Genomic DNA, 14,687 nt, shown 5'->3' on the forward strand with positions numbered 1-14,687 from the left:
GCCAGAAAATATTGAAGAGGAAAGAATCTCTACATTAAAACATTAATGTAGATTCTACAATGTATTCCTCTGATGCGCTAATAGCAGAGCTAATATCATGTTTAGCGCTTTTGGTTAGAAAGAGTCGATGTTTTTGCAGTGTAAAAGAGTCTTGATCATATATTGTCCCAGTTCCTTCTGAGTAATAACATGCAATCTTAAAAAATATGGCAAGTTTCAATTAACACTTTAAAAGTCGGATCCAAAGCAAAGAGGGAGGCTGGGTTATTATGGTGCTTAGCAACCAGTATATATTTATATTTATCGCTGTCTGTGCAGCTGCAGACACTTAAAATCTGTTTAAGACACAAACTCTGTGAGCTACCTGATGTGTTTGTGGTTGAAGCGATGAACCAATCCGCCGTTTGCTCCGTCTCTCTGCAGTGATGCAAGCTTTGAGTCATGCGGCTCCGCTTGTTTCATCCTTCAGATGATAATTATCTCCTGCCTCATTGTAGTCACACAGACTCTCTTTGGGGTTTTTGGTCTTTTCTCGCTGTAACTTTCCATTTGCAGCAGCTGAGCCCGTCTGTTCCCTGCGCATGAATTTTTAATGTTTTGCCCTGCAGCTGCCAGTGTCAACAGAACATTGTTTCAGCGTGAAAACCCAGAAACTTTCATTGTGGCAGCTTCTCTGGATGAACGTTTGAGCTGCGGCTGCTCATGTGTGATCACTTTCAGAAAGTGTTGGTGTTTTTATTCACAGAACCGTTTATTGGATCTCCCTGGATCGAGTCAATATATGGATTACGGATCAGGCTGCAGACATGCAGATAATTTGCAGGGACGGAGTTTAAGCCCTGCAGCTGATTGATCACTGTTCAGCTTCACAATTCACCGAAAAACACATCAAGAAAACAAGAAGGTGACTCCGTTACCTTCCTCTGGTGGATTAGATTAGATTGGATTAGATTAGATTAATAGGTAGATGAATTATAGAGTTACTGTAGATAAGTGGATGAATCGGATGGATGAGACGTTGGATGGATGGATGTATAGATGGATGGATGGAAGATAGACGTTGGATGACGCGTTGCATGAAGAACGTTGGGATTAAACTTTTGACTGATTCAGGCCTAAAAACACTGATAATCTCAAACTTTCCCAAACTTTTCAAGGAAACCTGGAATAAGGAAGCAGCAGCCAGCCGTGTGACAAGCCCTTTAATGTCGCTTTGACAGCACAGTGCAGAACAGGAACCCAAGCTGTGCACGCGCTCAGATGCTCATGTCCTTTTATGGGCGTGGAACAGGATCTTCTTGAAGGCCCGGCGGAAGTCCCGGTTGAAGATGGTGTAGATGATGGGGTTCAGGCAGCTGTTGCAGTATCCGATCCAGAAGAACAAGTCGAAGAGCGTTTCTGGGATGGTGCAGTTCTCTCTGCAGATGGCGTGCAGACTGTAGGTGAAAAAGAACGGGAACCAGCACAGCACGAAGACGCCCATCACCACCGCCAGGACAAAGGTGAACCGCTTCTCCCTCATCTGCGCCACCTTGTTCTTGGACAGCGACATCTGCCTGCTGCGGACGGGCAGCGGCGACGGCAGCAGGAAGTTCTGGGAGCACTGGTCGGACGAGGCCCAGGAGATGGAGGCGCAGGACGGTGGTGGCGGGGGCAGTTTGAGTCTGTTTGTCGTACCATCTGCATCGTCTGTTTTTACTCTTCCTCCGACTCTCCGGGGGAACCTCAGGGATGATGAAAAGGACTCCTTTACTTCTGGTCCGGGTTCCTCTCCTCCAAGTCGATATCGTCCAGCTCTCCTCTTCTGTGGTTGCTGCTGTTGCTGTCGACGTTGGAAGAGCTGCGTCGGTGTCCCGGTTGGGGACTCTCCAGTTCATACTGGGCCTTGCCCTTCCTTTGGCAGGTACCGTCACCGCCCACGAAGCAGGTCTCGGACTGCGACGGCTGCCTCTCCATTACGTTCTTTGCCACGAACACGGTGGAGGCCCTCTGCTTGGCCACGCGGTAGATCTTACAGTAGACGAGGATCATGATGACGCCGGGGGCGAAGAAGGACACTATGCAGGAGGAGAGGATGTACCACGTCTGGTTGTTGATGAGGCACTCCTGCCGGCTCACCTCGCTCCTGTCTTCTCCCTCTAAATCGATGTCTTTCTGCGACATGAGGAGCGGCGGCGAGGAGATCACGATGGATATGAGCCACACGATGCTGATCATCACTTTGATCCGCTTTGGGGTCCGCTTGCGGTTGTAGCTGACGGCTTTGGTGACGGACCAGTAGCGATCGAGGCTGATGGCGCAGAGGTGGACGATGGAGGACGTGCAGAAGAGGACGTCCAGAGCCAGGTAGAATGAGCACCAGGTGGAGCCGAAGTACCAGTACCCCATCACCTAGGAGAAACCAGTCAGAGACGAACTTGTGAGAAAATGATATTTAGGGAAAGGTTGCAGAGATCTGATTGCGTAAGTGTTCACACGCTTCAGTTTCATAGCCTAGCATGTATGGAAAAACTGGTTGGCATCTCCTCTTCTGCAGGTTTTAATGCGGCTAAAGGAAACTCTGTTTATGACGGTGATAATAAACCATGTGCTGTGAATTCAGGCGAAGTCGGTCATTTGATCGACTCGTCAGGAGGGAGGAGCTACGAGTCGGTTTCTAGCTGGTTACAACTTCTAACAGTTTATGAGCCTCATCATCAGACTTTAGTTTGACTCAAACAAGTAGAGACGAAAACTACTCAGAAACACAATTTCAGTCTCTCTGTTCAATACTCACTATAGACGGCCATCTTGGCGCCTGGACTGATTTAGTGTAGAACCAAAGGCTGGTTCTTACCAGGCTGCTGCAAAAATAACTTCTGATTCCTAATTTACCCAATTCTGGTCCCGCTCTGCTCTGCCCTGGTGCCACAGTAAATCACACCCATTATCAATGAAAGCATTTACACTGCGTCCAAACAGAACCATGTTTTCACCCAACGCGTGTGGAGTCTCACGGTCCAACAGGAAACCACAACAGCAAGACACACTGCATTTCCTGGAAGTAGTCCCTGTATTAATGGAAAAATGGCCGTATTCATGCTTTCAGCATGTATCTGTTATGGATTAAGTTCTGAAACCTATAAAATCGGGTTTCTATTAGAGTCACAGCAGGAGCAACAGAGGGAAAATGTTAATTTCCTCAAAGCGTCAGTTAAACCAGAACATCATAAAGGTGATGATCAGCTTCCAGAACCTGACATTAATGTTTTCAGTTAAATTAGCATAACAGGCTAAAATATCATGTGATAGATTTACACCAGCAAAGCTCTGATCCATCAGCTGCACAAACGACTCACTATGTGAAATAAAACTAAAGATGATTCCATTAATCATTTCAGAAATAATTGAGCTACAAAGTGATCCAGGCTTTACTGCAGTGAAACCAATTATAGGTCCTCTTAATATTTAATCTAAATGCTATTCTATAACCTTTTCCTCAGTGTTTTGTTGAAATATTTCATTCAAAAAAATGTTTTCTATAAAATTGGACTCAGTTTGGCTCTAACTGTTTCACATGTTGTTGTTTTTGGTTTCAGCATCTTTCTGTGTTTTTTCTTCCATTTCCTCTTTAAACAATGAGTCTCCTCATTATAATTCCATCAGTCCATCAACTGGAAAACACTTAATTATAAGATGATTAACAATGAAGACCAAAAAAAGAAGGAGAATCCAGAGAACAAAGCCGAATGTTTTATGAGAAAAGCTCAACAATAAAGCTGTTGCTGCTCCCTGGAGAGACGCAGAGACACAACCCAGGCATGTGGGAATGAGGGTCAGCCTCCGATTGATCGCAATTATTCCGGGCCGGTGAAAAGCAGCCAGCTGACACCGAGGGGATGGAGAGGGACCAGCACCAGCGGCTTCACAGAGAGAAAAAGGCTCACAAACAGATTCAAATGTCCTAAAAATATGAATATTTTCAACATGTTTGAGGCCAGGAGGTGAAAAAACTGACCAGAATTTACTCCGATTCTCCAACTAGGTTGGTAATGCAACTGGGCCCAAATCCACCGACAGCTCAGCGTTTTATCGCTTTAGCAAACTCTGAAAACATTCAAAATAATTACAAAGCTCTGATTTACTTTGCTGATTTGTTCATCTGTGTTGAAGTTTTGTTTATCAGCTGTGAAGCGTTCTTCAATAGTTAAGATATTTATGTTCTTATTTTGAAAGGGTGTTATATTCTGTTTCCTCAGATTCTCTTTTCAAAATATTATTTAGATCTAGAAACCTACAGAAATGATTTAAGCATTTAAACTTGATTTTTCTATCACTGAAAACAAAAAAAAGTAATTTAAATTTTTTTTGATGAAAGATATTTGTCTTTCTTTTTGTATAACTATACTGCCTTTGCCATGTGACATGCAACTTGACAGTACAGCTAAACTCTGTACTGTCAATGACTCTGAGGAACTTTGGTCTTTGTCCACAGGTTTATTGAAACCAAGGTAGTGTGAAACTAAAACACACAAAACAGGATACATCACTGTACATTCTTACAATACACATTCAAAAATATCTGACATCAACCTCAAAGACTAGAAACAATGTAAAAGTAACGATAAACAGAGATATATTAAACATAACATACCCATAATGCTTCGTCAGGGCAAAATGATTGCAGATTGAAGTGGATTCACTGAACATATGCTGACATAAAATCTAAGTCAGCTTAATTTGCGAGCTGAAGTCATGTGACATGCAGCTGGGCTGCACGTCTTAAAGCCTCCTCACATAAACACCAACAAACTCCCGACAACACAATAACTCTGCAGTGAACGGTTTAAGTTAGCTTTCGCTGGCTAACTAAATATTTAGCTCAGTGTGGTAGAAGTTAGCAACATGGTGTTTAGCATATTTAGCTTTCACTAGATACCATGTTGCAATAACTAGCATTTATAATTAATGCTCTAGGATTACCCAAACTAATCTGTACCAACCAAGTATTTCTTCTATCATTTATATTATGATTTATAATATTTTTATATGAATGAATTATAAATAGCCTTTCTAGCTCAAAGCAGTTATTATTTTAGCTGGTAGCAAAAAAGCTTCTTTGTCCTGTGATGATTAGGGTTGCAGAGTCTCAAATGGGTCAAAGGTCATCAGGTTGCCAGTCCATTAGGAGCAGTGAGACGATCAGGAGTTGGAACCAAAGGTAATTTGTGGTTGCAAATGAACTAACAAGTTTTTTGAGCTTTGGCAGGAAGTCAGAGATACTGGAGAAAACCTGCAGGCCATAAAATTCAAGTTTTAATGTTTTTCTGAGATATTATTAAATGTTGTGCCTCAACAAACACTGGTGAGGAATCAGAGGAACGCTAGAAAACAGGACAGAACAGGCAGCATTTCCATGTATGTTTTTATCTTTCCAAAACTCTGGAGAGACTCTTAAGCTTCATATATGCCATCATGTTTTATTCATCAAAATGTGCTTCTTCTGCCCCCTCCCTCATCGATGCACAAGCCCCTGCAGAATCCCCCAGAGCTTCTCCAGCAGCAGAAACTCATGAAAATACAAAAAACATCCTGCACCTGAATCCACCCAATACTCACTGCTTTTAAATACTTAAAATAAACATTTATTTAGAAGTAAAGTATTTAGCTCCATATTAAATAATAAGTATTTAGCTAGCCCAGAGCTAACTCTATGTAAATTTTACAAACAAAATATTTAACTAACGAAGAGCGTAATATTTAGTTTGGAAGCTAAACCTTTAGCTTGCTGATAAAATATTTACTCTGAAACTGTGGCATTTATACATAAATGAATAACATGGTGCAAATATGACTTTTAAAAAATTAACACCCTTTTCTTTCTGCCAACTTTACAAAAGGAACCACATAAATAATCATTGTCATTATCAGAAGCATCATGAAAGAAAATCCTTTTCCTCTTTTTCATCCATTTTCTTTTTTGATGCTTTGTGGTGAAAACTGCAGCCGCTGTATGTTTATATATATGATGCTTCATTAATCGATCATGTAGGTCTGAATCTCCAGTAACTGCCTGTCCTGATAACTCAGTGATGGAACCACTACTGCCCCCTGGTGGCGGGTCTGAGCACCGCAGCTCCTTCCAGAATGAAAACCTTCACACTCTCGTCGCTGATCTGCATGAAGCAACTGGAGCCAAAACGCGTTCAAATCGGGTCGTTCCCTCTGGGCACCCGACAGTTTCTGGCACGAAGCGCGTTTCTTCCCCCAAAGGGAAATCCTAAACGAGCGGAGTTCTTTCTCCAAACAGCATCTGAACCTTTTGCTGCTTCTGTTGTGCAGATTTCATGTTTTGAAAGCAGCAGAAATGTCTGTTTCTGAATTATCAGGTCATGCAGGTTTGTTCAGAAATGACCCGACAGTCCAGTCGACTCTGGGATCAAAACTGAAACATCTCCAGCTGCTGTGCTTCTTTCTCACCTCACTGAGTCAAACCAACCAACCTTTGAGCAACCTGTTCCCCTCCTGGCCTGTGGGGGCGCTGCACCAAGAACCACTAAAGGAAACAACACTAAAACCTCTGCAGGCACCGAGCGCAACTTCCTTCTTCAGGAAACCGCAGACAAAGTGGAGTGGGATCAGATTTTAGGATTTCTCTTTGATTAAAGACACAAATCATTTCTCTCGCTAGCACTAAGCCAGGTCGTTTGTTCTGGTTATTTTTACCCAGAATGCCCTGTGCTGCAGTTCACTTCCTTCTTTCAAGCGGTCCCTGGTCTGCAGGGTTTACATATGAATCTGCAGCGAATCAGAGTCACTTCAGCCGAACCGAGACCGAGGTTTGTAGTTTGATGACACATTGGCTCAAGGGAAGCTTTACTTTATTCTACTGAAAGTTTGCTGTCAATTTAAACTGATCTCCATATCCTGGAAGAAAACATGCTGTGAAAGCCAAACGTTTTACATCTTTAAACGTGAACAAATGAAAACCATCCTTCCCAGTAAAACACATTCTTAATTATTATATGTTTCAATTTAAATCCTTAGTGAAGCCGTCACCTCATTGGCCAGCGAGAAGGGGATGACCAGCGTGGCCACCAAGATGTCCGCCGACGCCAGCGACACCAGAAGAGGTTCTGCGGGGCCCTCAGGGCTCGGCTGGTGAACACGGCCACCACCACCAGAACGTTCCCCACCACCGTCCCCAGGATGATGACCGCCACCACCAGCACGATGCACACCGACGCCGCCTGCGAGTGAGGAGGAAGAGGAGGCGACTTCGCCAGGGAGGAGGACGACGTCTGGTTGACGGACGAGTTCGAGTCGTCTGCGAAGTCCATCCTTCAGCCTCCAGTTCATTCAAGATTCGGACAGAGAACGAAATAAAAGCCAAAATCCTGCAGGTTTCAGACGCTGGAGCTCATCGGTGGCGGTCGAAATGCGGCTGCTTAATGCCAATCTTCAGGTGGAGCATCATCAAACACTTTTTAAAAACTATCACATCCATGGAAGCTGGCAGAAACGGTGGCCCAGTTATTTCCAACGAGAAGCGAAAAGAAGCAGAGCATGCATCCGTACACTGGAGCCGCAAGGACAGGAACCGTCATGCTGCTGCAGCTGCTCCGGAAAATCAACACAACTGGAAAAAAGTGGATCAGAAATGACTGAAAATGTGCTTTAAAAAGAAGAAGAAGAAGAGGTCCCCACTTTGGATATTGCAGAGCGAAGTGACTCTGCTGCTGCTGCTGCTGCACTGATTCTGTTCTGCTGGAGGAAGAGGATGAAGAGGAGGAGGAGGAGAGACGAAGAGGAGAGATGAAAGGAAAGAGCGAGGGATCCGTGAAGAGGAGCGCGAGAGAGCAGCAGATCTTTGAAGGAGAAGACAAGAGGGATTTGAGAGAGGAGTGGGAGGATGGAAATGATGAGAGGATTGGAATTTGGGGAACGATGAGATGAACGGATGAATGAAAACAAAGGAATGAAATTCAGAGAAGAAAAGGATGAGAGGAAAAAATCGATTTGATCCTCAATCAATTTATGTTTATCTAACAAAATCTTATAAAGTTTCTGCCGCAAATATCTTTTTTCCTGCAGTAAACATTTTCAAAATGTTTGTAGTTTTAGAGTTTAGCTGGGCTGATTGGAAGAGCTGCAGTTCCTCTGCAAAAACTAAATCTTACCAAGTATTTTCATCCAGTTCCTGCTACAAACATCATGGTGCATTTCAAACAAGAAAACAACTTACAAGTAACTTTTCATCAGCATATAGAAGCTTCTTTTGAGTAAATAATTTCTTAATATCAATGACTGTTCAGATTATGTCACTTATACAAACTTCCAGAAAACTGAAAAACAGCTGAAACACTGAATTGTAGTTTCCATATTAAGTGGAATATTGATACATTTTTTAATATGTATTTGCTTGATTTCTGTCCATTATTTAAAAAAGTGCAAATTTATTGGCTGTGCCATATTCTGGCCAGTCACTTCTGTCACCAACTCATGCAGTTTATTTAATTGTGACTTTCTTATTTTTACTTACATCATGTCACTGTTCTTAAATTCACAAAGGTCTTAAAAAGTCTTGAGAATTTGAGTCGGTAAAACCTGCAGAAACCTTGTGAAGAGGAAAGACATTAAAAGTACAGAAACTATCAACGCTTAGGGACGTTCACTTCATCATTCAATCATTTAATCCTTCAATCGGGTCCAAAGTTGGACTGAAAGTGTAATACTGAAAAGTGAGACGGACAGATGTGGAAACAATAAAGTCCTGCGCAGGCCGTCTGCTCCAGTTTCCATCAGAACTCAGTGAAATCCTGAGAAAGAGGCGTATTTTAGCTGCAGCCTGCTGTTCAGTTCTGACCCGCCTCTCGTCTCTGCTGGGACGGTTTTCAGATCCGGTTTTCAGAGAGGCGTGGCTCACTCATCTGCTCCTAATCGCTTCTGGGCGACGCGCAGGAGTATGATCGATCTCGCTTCAGAACACACGCTCCGGCTGTCATGAATAATTTATCGCAGGTTTCTAATTTTCTAATGAGATTTGTTTAGCATCTCCAGTTTTTTCTTTTTTTGTGCGTTTATTGTTGCTGAATGATGCGCCCTCTGATTTATTACCAATAATTGCCTCGTTAAGGTGAAGCTGGGAGCAAGTTATTGCCTTCTTACCACTGAGGCATTGGTTTGGAGCTGTTTATTTAGACTGCTGATCAATTCTCATCAAATTCATGATTCTACTTTTGCTAGTTTTTCTTCCCTTTGATGCTCATAAACTGTCAATGTCCTAAAACACATCTAATAACAATCTGGTTCATTTTTAGAGCAAAACGTTGGGAATTGAGAAGTTTTTTTGGCTGCCAAACAAAGAAACAAACCTGAGTCTGGATTTTTCTTCATACATGTATTATTAACTGTGCAGAAAAGTGAATATTCTCAGAGAATCTGATGTTGGAGGTCGGGGCTCCGGGGCGCCGATGAATCAGACCTTCTAAGGAGAAAGAAAAGAAGTGATGCAACTTTTTCTGCAGCCTGTGAAGCCCAAAGGACGAGAAAAGTTCCCTGTGAACATTTGGAGTTGCTGGACTGTATATATGTGGTGGTAAATAATAAAACCTCCTCACTACACAGTGTGGAGGCACGATGTTGCTAAAAAGCCTTGACGCAGCAATCAGCCAAGATTCGGTACGTTCACTTCCCAATCAGTCAAATTTAGCTTTCAAAATGATCTCAATGTGTTGCTCTGCAGAGAACGTTTCAGTTTTTTTTTTACCATTTTCAGTCGAGTGCCTGAACATTTTAGATGTTTTAAATCAAACTGCGGCTCCAGCAATCGGAACCCAACCAACTTTTGAGATTCTTAACGTCTGTTATAAACAGTAAACAGAAACACAAATGATGAGATTTATTAAAACAGAACAGAAATGAAACGAAGGTCCAAACTGATCTAAAAACTAAATATTGTTAAAATGAGTTCAGCTTCAGTTTAACAACTTAAACCAGTGATGTCCAAACTTTCTGTTACATGGGCCAAAATCTCTGGATAAAATATATTTGTGTGCCGAAGTAAATCATTTTTAAGCATCCACAGAAAGTGAAGGTTTTAAAAGTCTTATATCTGATTTAGCAAAACCTGCAGAAAACCTGCATATTTTGCAGTATTCCTTTGTACATTTTTGTTGTGACAAAGGTCTTAATTGTCTTAAAGGGGTCTTAAAAAGTCTTAAAGTTGAGTTGGTGAAACCTGGTCTTAAAACATTATAATTCTGCATTAATTTGAAGTTAATTTCGCGTAAAATGCTAAATTTATTACAAGGTAACGCATGAGAAAATTAGAATATGACCCATATTCCAGATTTGTGTTTTTCCTGAATTGCACTTTGGACCGCACAAAATCAGTCCAGGGGCCACAAATGGCCCCAGTGCCGCAGTATGAACACCGTGGTGGCCTTCGGTCAGAAGGTGAAGGTATTATTGATGTTTACATGTATTTCCAGAAGTGAGACTCTGAACCCAGGATGTCCTGTTGGAGATATTTTCTGACATTGCAGTAATTCGGAGGCATGAATGCGTTATTGTGTGGCTGTTCCTCCTGATCGGGGGAAGAGCGGATTAGGAGCAGAAACTGCTGACGTGAGAATTAAAGAGGCCATTTGGCTTCACCTCTGCAGGGAAGTGTTCAGCAGTGGTGATGAAACCCTCCGTCTGCGGCGAAGCCTCGTGGATCGACTGCGCCGCTAAATCAACCGAAGCTGCAGCCTGAATCCTGGTCGACCTGAAAAAGAGAACCTGCAAGACACAATGTTTATTTTATCCAGTTAACAAGCTGGAAAGATGCAGTTTGGATCCCTGGGTGAGTCATTTCTCCAACTCTGATGGAGGAGGAGGGGAAGCAGGTAACAAGTTGACAGAAACATAGAAACAGCCATGGACGTTTCTCTGCAGCTGTCTGCTGAGAAATGAGAAGCAGCTTTTTTTGGGTCCAGGAGCCAAAAATGGAGAACGAATCCTGCAACGGGATCAAAGGTTATTAAAAAGCAAAGAGCCGACGGTCATCTCAAACAAGTTTTATTCAACTCATTCTTCAGTAAATGCTGCCGACAGCAAAAATAAAAAGTTCCAGATTACAGACGGTTAAAGACTGAGGAAGCATCAGTCACACCAGACCGGTTCAGTCCGCTTTAGTCCAACTCCACGTGTTTAGAAATCCGGTTCGGTTGGGAATCGAACTCTGGTTCCATAGAATGTATATGTGAATGCCAAGCAGACCAAAAGTAGGAAGTCGACTGCAGAGCAGAGCATTCTGGGTAAATACAACCAAACAATCATGCTAGGCTAGCACTAGCTGGAGAAAAGACTCATGGTCTTTTACCAGAGATAAAAGAGGAATCAGATCACTTCTTCTGTGTGCTGAAATGTTTGTGTCTGTTTTTCTTTTTTCAGATGAGATCAAACTAATAAACCAGCATCTCTTCGGTTTTTATTACATTAAAAAAGCCAAAACCTGACTTGTGAGGAGAGTTTAATCAAGTAGTTGTTGCTTTAATCAAATCAGAGCTGATTAAAAGCTGCGCTTCGTTTTTGTTGAAGGGTTTGCACCTGAGGCCTGGGCAGAGACTGAAACAAAAAGCAACATGTTGCTGATGTCAACATGAGAATATTCAATTTTAGCAGAGCGCAAAGACTTTTGGCTTCCAGTCATAAATGATAAATTAGACTAATTATGTCGGGAAGTGAGGCTGCTGTTAACGCAGCAGACGGGATCCAGGCTAATGCTAAACATCCAAAGCTTTTCTATTTTTTTTCCAACAGCATTTGAGGCTCGTCAATCACAAACTGTTACAGCTGAGCTTTAAATGTCTGAAAATGCTTAAACACCAAATTGTGACTATAATGTAACCTACAATTAGTCAAGGACTTTTATTTTTGTACCAATGATACATAAAAAAAGGGACGCAGTCCTACATGTTAACACTAGACAGCTGTATAACAAAGTCAGGAAAAAGTTTCATTTAGAAAAAAAATAGCAAGGAAGCGGGAAGCTGATCATTTATGCTAGCTTGACTATGACAATCTTGGCTCAGATGTGCTGTGCAGTTCTGTGTTTTTCAGCTCAGTTTAAAAAATGAAATAAAATAAAGGGCGACCGACACACCGACTCTGACAGATTGTCAGTAGAGCAGGAGTTAAAATTAGCTAATCAACCACCGCTGTGTTAGCTTGGCTAATAGCAGCGCTAGCTAATCTATCACAGTGATCACTTAATAATAATAGTAAAATAAACATCAAACCAAAAACATGAAACTGTAATGGATTGTATGTTGTTAGTTTGTGTGGGAAATGTTTGTGTGTTTTTAGGGTGTTGAATCCTGATATGCTAGTAGAACTGTTGTCAGTCAGTTGCTATGGTAACGGGTCTGCGTGGCGCATAGCCGAAACACAAGAAAAAGAATACAAGTAGTTTTGAGTTGTTCTTCAATCCTTTTTCTGCATTATTCTTCCCTTGGCTGCGGCACACTAAGTTAAAAATATCTACATCTCCAGGTTTCATTTAGTTAATAAAATAAATTTATTACATAATATGCGTTGTGTGCGGAAAACTTCTGTACGTCAACAATAACATGCAACACGTTTATACATGCATATGTATGTATTTATTTGGGTTTAACATTTCTTACTCTGTATGTCTTTGCATGAACCGAACATGATTCTTGGGATTGACCAGCATTTTTCAAGAGGGGCCACGGCCCTCTTTTGTCCCCCCTTTGGGTCGCCACTGGCTGACCTGGTTTTTCTGATAGTATCCAGCAGAAGACATGATGAATATACTAAAAAAAAATAGAAAAATGTTCAAAACCCTGCAGTAAAAATGTATTTAAAAGTGAAGGTACAACCTTTAAACTCAACAGTGCTACGAAATGTGACGCCCCTTTATGAACCTTGAATCAACTTTCCTCTGATGAAAGGAGGATTCGTCCCAATCAGACGATGTTTCTGCAGGCAAACTGCGTACGAGGCGTAAAGCCTGTCATCTCTTGACTCTTTTGGACTTTTGTTCCATGAAGCTACTACAGGTGTAACGATACAGGCTGAATAAAGCGACAGCCGCAGCCTTGTCTCTCTCACCTTCACAAACTGACCCTCCGCTTTGTGAAGAGGATGTGGTTGTGTGGCTATTGGAGGAAAATAACTGAAGCGCTCCAACTATTTGAGGCTCTGCAGCTTTTAGTTTGCAGCTTTAACAGCCTCCACTCCCACACAGGCTTTCAGCCGCAGGAGGTTTTTACAGTGCAACTCTGCAGGTAAAAGTTTGATTTTATTTAAATAAGATGTTAGATAAACATGTTTAGAAGTCAAATAAAATGTAATCAATGAACCATCACAATCTGTTATGCCCACTTCACTGTTTGCTGAGTTTTTCTCTCGTTAAATCTAAACTCCTCGTTTGCGCTTTAGATTTTAAAGCTAAACATCTGCAGTTCAAAATTTATTCTATTCTTTATCTTCAAGCATTTCTGAACTTTGTACAATATTTCCAGTATTTTTATTTGTATAGTATTTTAAAATGTTAAAATATTACCTTGAATAAAAAGTTTGTTAGTTGGTTCAGGCACATTTTATTTGTGCTTTCCATCCTATCCCACTTTATCAATAAAATCTTTATTCTGTAATTTAATTTATCTCTCAATAGTTGTTTTGTTTGTTTATAGGGGACAAAAAAAGGACGAGTTTGTAATTTTCAAGCCTTTTACATTTATTAGATCTTTTCTTTTAAGGAATATTCCAATTGTTTTACATTTCTAATAAATTCCATGTGAAAGTTATAACTACAATTTTTGTTTTATACGCTTTTATTTTCAACTATATTTATGTGCAACTTCACATTATTGTAGATCCATTTAGCGGAAAAAGTTATTTTTTTATTGAAGGATAACTTATAATCAAACTACTTTTTTCTACTGTTTACATTAATTCATCCACATTAAAAACATAAAGCTATTTTGACATCAGCAAAAAATATAAATGTTTTGTAATTTGTGAAAAAGCTATTTTTGTTGATCACAAGTAATTTGGGAAACAAATTAAATGGGTAAATCAGCCAAATATATCCTAATTATCAGGGTGATAATTAGGATATATTTTGCATTTTATTTCCTTTTGTTGAGGTAAACCAGGAGCTAATCAGACTAAAAACCTCCTGATTCGATGAATGGCAACAAAAACAACAACATTGAATCTTTTCTGCTCTCTTTGTGCGTCAGACACCCATTAGCAGCGAAACCTGTTTGTTTTGTACCGACACTCTCAGGCTGTCCAATGGCTTGACCTACAGCCTCAGAAAATCTGCAATTTTCTGTGATTTCTGTCAGGCTGAGTCTGCTGCTCTTTGGGTTGATGATGCAGAACTGGTTACGTGTTTTTATTCAACCTCACAGCTGGAGAACAATCGGAGACGTTAACGCTGTAAAAGCAAAGCAGTTTTCAGAATAGCGTTTTCTAGATGAGACTAGATTATTGCTGTTGACACACAGCGTTTTACATACTTCCATTAAAGGCTGAAATACTGTGGTTTGGCTGGAAAGCCTGAGACTCTTGTGATGCCAGGATGGAAAGAAAGTTTCTGATCAGTCTGGAGGGATTATGAAGCAGGGTGAAAAGGTGAAAGATTGTTTCACAACTGTGAGAAAAAAATCATCTTAGGTCAGAGAACT

At 41.1% G+C, this 14,687-nt stretch overlaps 1 pseudogene; it reads right to left on the bottom strand.

Annotated features, from left to right (window-relative positions):
• Positions 1 to 1,190: 1,190 nt before the first annotated feature.
• Positions 1,191 to 8,004, bottom strand: LOC129356378 (alpha-2Db adrenergic receptor-like; annotated as a pseudogene).
• Positions 8,005 to 14,687: the final 6,683 nt, after the last annotated feature.

The sequence above is a fragment of the Poeciliopsis prolifica genome, unplaced genomic scaffold, assembly GCF_027474105.1.
Source record: "Poeciliopsis prolifica strain line A6 unplaced genomic scaffold, Auburn_PproV2 SCAFFOLD169, whole genome shotgun sequence".
Classification (NCBI taxonomy): domain Eukaryota; kingdom Metazoa; phylum Chordata; class Actinopteri; order Cyprinodontiformes; family Poeciliidae; genus Poeciliopsis; species Poeciliopsis prolifica.